Here is a 4,380-nt window from a genome sequence, read left to right as displayed (position 1 = left end):
TGTGAATACCACAGATTAAATTCCATTCACCTCGTTTGTGTCAAAGTGGAGGCAGAATCATCTTTGAGCATGCTTGTGTTGTTTGTCACAAATATTGTCTTTTCATTTTATACATTTTGATGACAATAAAAAGGTCAAGTATAAAAAAAGCATCTGTCTTAAGCTAAGGCTTCTAATCTCCAAATTTTTGACATTTCAGTCATTTTGATAAATACACAGTTATATGATGAATAAAAGACACGTGTAATAGCTTAGTTGGGTTTTTTTTTTAATTCTGAGAATAAAGTCAGAATTCAAATACATTTTTCACGTGGCCCTAATCCTCTTCTGTACAATGTCAACACGACACCTTATCCAAGAATTTTATTTACTGTACTGTAGCATTCATTAAAATATGACTGAAAGGGAGTTGAAGATCGGATTGATTACATTCTGAAGAAAAATAACGAGAGCCAGTGTTGTTCTTATGATTGCATCATGTCAAAATAAGCATTGCAATGCATATTTACACTGCAGCAAGACATACTAGACACTTATTATACAATATTATTTTGGACAAATGGGTAGGCTTTTTTGAATGACATACAAATTAAGAGTATTATCTCGTGTATCTTTTCCTGTCTTCTAGCTTGTAAAAATTCAGAATAAGCACAGACCAGTTACTCTCTGAGCTGTAGCTTCAGGTTCAGTTCAAGTGAAACAAAACTCACTGGTACTATCGACATGTTGAGTTACAGTTTTTCATATTAATGGAAGTCCGTTTTGTATTGACCCAAGTAATTGTCCCAAAAAATGCAGTAAAAGAGTGGTACGGCTGATACTGTATATTTGTGTTACATGCTGGATGCCCTGTCAGCAGATTCTCAGGCCTCGTAGTGAACAGACATCTATCTCACTGGACAGCTGCTGTCCAGTCAGCTTGGTCTGAGTGAGTGAATACGAGAAAAAATGCTCTCCGTCTCCTTTCTCTCAGTCACTAATGAGAGAATCTAAACATCGCAGAACAAATGCAAAAATGTTCCACAATTGTACCATTGATTAAATTGCCTCTAATTCATCAACCTCTGGCATTATTTGTTAATCTCCAGGTAGACATTAGATTGTCTTTCTTATTTTTAATTTTTTTCTTGATCATGGCGTTCACATGCAAATTTGTGCATGACTGCTAGAAAGTGAGTGACACATCTGTTGCAGCCATAATAGAGCAACTTATGAGCAACAGAAAATGTGTTTTCAACCTGTCAACCTAATGTCAAGCTAAAATGTCAACCTACTTGGTAACACATGATAAATTTGTATTTGCTTGCCTCCGGAATATACATAGAGGCTGCTGATGGTATTGGCCATGAAGTTATTATTGACATTGGCTGCTTTTAGTTTAAAATAAATCAAAATACAGTACAGTGTACGGAAGACTAATGCCATTCCCTGTGGATGAGCAGATGTTTTGCTCACTGTCATCTAACAGCTGGCAGAGCTCGTGTTTCAATGATTGGGCAAATGGATGTCCATGAGTAAACGGGTATGTTCCCTGGTCACTACTTTTCTGTTCTTGTGTGCTACGTGTTCCCATGAACATGTAAAACTGTGAGCAAATGGAGCATTTTGAATTAGATGAGGTAATAAGATTTGTAGGTGATGGGCAAAACAGATCTGTTAGGTCTTTACTTTCTAAGACTTATCCTGTACAAGGCTTTGACACAATCAAATTCTCTCCTGTATAATATATGTAGTCCAGTAATTTCTATTTTGAAGCTTCTGATGTGCAGTTTTTTGTTGACAGTGTGATGTGTTGTTTTAATTCTATGATAATTTTTGAGGTGATAGCAGAAGCACCTCTAAAAAAAATATAATCTGAAACAACTCCACTACTAACTCCGGCCTCAAAATTGACTATAGAGTTGAATCAGTACCTCTATGAACTGAACTGAACATTATAAGCTTCACAAAAGTAAGATTTATTGCAGGGCTGTTGTAATGGATTACATTATAATGTACAGTTCTCTCTAATAATATTGTAACTTGTACAGCTGTTCATGTTAGTGTGTTCAAATTCAAATTCAAATACAAATAAGCTTTATTGGCATGATAGATCAGAAACCTATATTGCCAAAGCAGAACAGAAAATTATAAACATTGAAATATGATTAATAATTATAAAATAATATGCAAATATAAACAATAATATTAAATACAGTATAATAAAAGGCATTTTTACAGATGTAATCACACAGAAACATTTACTACAGAGCTTGTTTCTCCTAGATTATGACAAGATTTAATATATTTTGCAGCTATTATTGCACATTGACTTTTCTCCCCACATAGATAGGACGGACTCTGAAGATCAGGGAGGTGGATAAATTCAGGATATATATGATTTATTTTTTCAAAGAAAACCTCTCTCAAATCCTTATATTTGTCTCAGTATAATAGGATGTGAGATTCTCCTTTATGACAAAGTGAACACAGCCTGGCCTCCTTGGGGAGCCTCTTCTGCCTGTGACAGCCTGTTTCTATGGCCAAGCTGTTTCCACTCAGTCTGTACATTGTCAGTGTTTTCCTTAGTTTTCTATCAGTCACGGTAGTCAGGTACTCTGCCACCATGTACTCTCTGTTTAGAGTCAAACACAATTCTAATTTACTTTGTGATTTGGTGGTTCCGTTCCAATATTTGATATAATTTTCTTTCTGTTTTGAGATGATTTGGTTGGGCCAGATTGTTTTTGGTGTGTGTGGGCAGAGCTTCAGCAGCAGCTGGCACTCATTGTATCTTTTAATGTAATTCATTAAATCTAAATTATAAGTAACATATATTATATTCACTTAGTAAGGCTAATACTGCTCTTCAAAGTCATGCCCCTCTATTTCAGAATGAAAGGTCTTTATTAATCTTTTTGTTTTCAATAGTGTTTTATGAATAATTGGGTGAAATATGAAAAAACATGATCTCATAATCTTGTGTTTCAGTCACCAGATTTAAGTGCAAAACAAGTTGCTTATGCACCACTAAAGCCACATTATATTTCAGCCACTGTAACTCAGTTGTCAAAGTGCATGTCTAGACTCAAATTCTGTTTTTGAGTCTTCATTTGAGGAAGAGATGAGTTTTCATTTGAGGAATTTACCGTTTCTGCCCTTCTCCAGAAAAACCACTCATTTTAGAGCAATATTGGTAACTGCTATGTGGCCAGAATTAAAGCAGGAAGTATATTAAAAGCTGGGAGGATTCTTCACTTTAAAATCCTCCTTTATGTGTGTGTTTATGTGTGTATGGGATCACTGTGAGGGGTATTTGTTGTCAGCATTTTTCTCAGATCATGGCCTCAATTATGCTCTTCCTCTCATTGTCTGACTGCAGACTTGGCAGATCAAATATGTTTTTTAGGAATTATGTACAAACACTACACACTGTTGTTTGATATATGAAAATCTCAGCACTGTTACAATCATGCAATGTGAAGGCACTTTAAATGAGTCACTGACCTTGTCATCAGGCTTTATCCCAGCTGTACAACAGTTGAATATATGAAGTGATGGGATTTTTTGGCAACTGTGCACCATGAGCATCAGTGTGTAGACGCACACACAAACACAAACCAATGCAGAGGATTTGTGTCTGCTTATCAGCAGCTCCAGTTTAGTCTCATCACTGTCAGGCCAGTGAAACGCGCAAGTGTCATTAAGCCATTCTCGGCTGGCACACACTGCTCATCATGACATTTAAGTCACCACACAGTGCTTCATCAGCTGCGGGCAATGGCAGGCTGCATAGTTTGCCTATTTCTATCAGTATATTATGTTTGTATGGATGTATTTAGTATATATACAGTATGTGTAGAGACATTATTTCGTTTTACTGAAGTAGATCTATAGGTGTTGCCACTCATCTTTGCTGCTTTTCTATGAGCTCAAGTCACACTCATGCAGATGAGCCTGTTCAACTCTATGGAGCTGTCCCACTTTTATTCAGTGATGGTCACAAACCACAAAGCCCAGTTGGGCACAGTGGTTAGCATTATTTGTTGTGTCCTTAACCCGACAACAGGCAAGATCGTCTTGTCAGTAGGTAATTTGCACCTTCACAGGGTGAAGCTGCTCCTATGTAATTAATCAACCGATTACAGCAATCCACTGCAAGCAAATGAACTTTTGTTGTTTTACAATGATTAATCAGTGTCAACATTTTGTGATGAAGGATCTTAATGTAGTTGATGACATTCACTGGAATTGTTAAAAATTCCTGATTATCAAAAAAAAACATGTTGGCTGAACACCCTTCCATCCGTTGGTCGTTGTGTACACAATGTGTACAGAAAAGATTAGACTGGTGGATTGTTATAGCAACTGCTCACCTGTGATCTTCTGTTAGAAGTATAC

Source organism: Thunnus thynnus, chromosome 3 (assembly GCF_963924715.1).
Source record: "Thunnus thynnus chromosome 3, fThuThy2.1, whole genome shotgun sequence".
In the NCBI taxonomy this organism is placed as follows: Eukaryota; Metazoa; Chordata; class Actinopteri; order Scombriformes; family Scombridae; genus Thunnus; species Thunnus thynnus.
The sequence above is the reverse complement of the archived record's forward strand: the minus strand, read 5'-3'. Positions refer to the sequence as shown.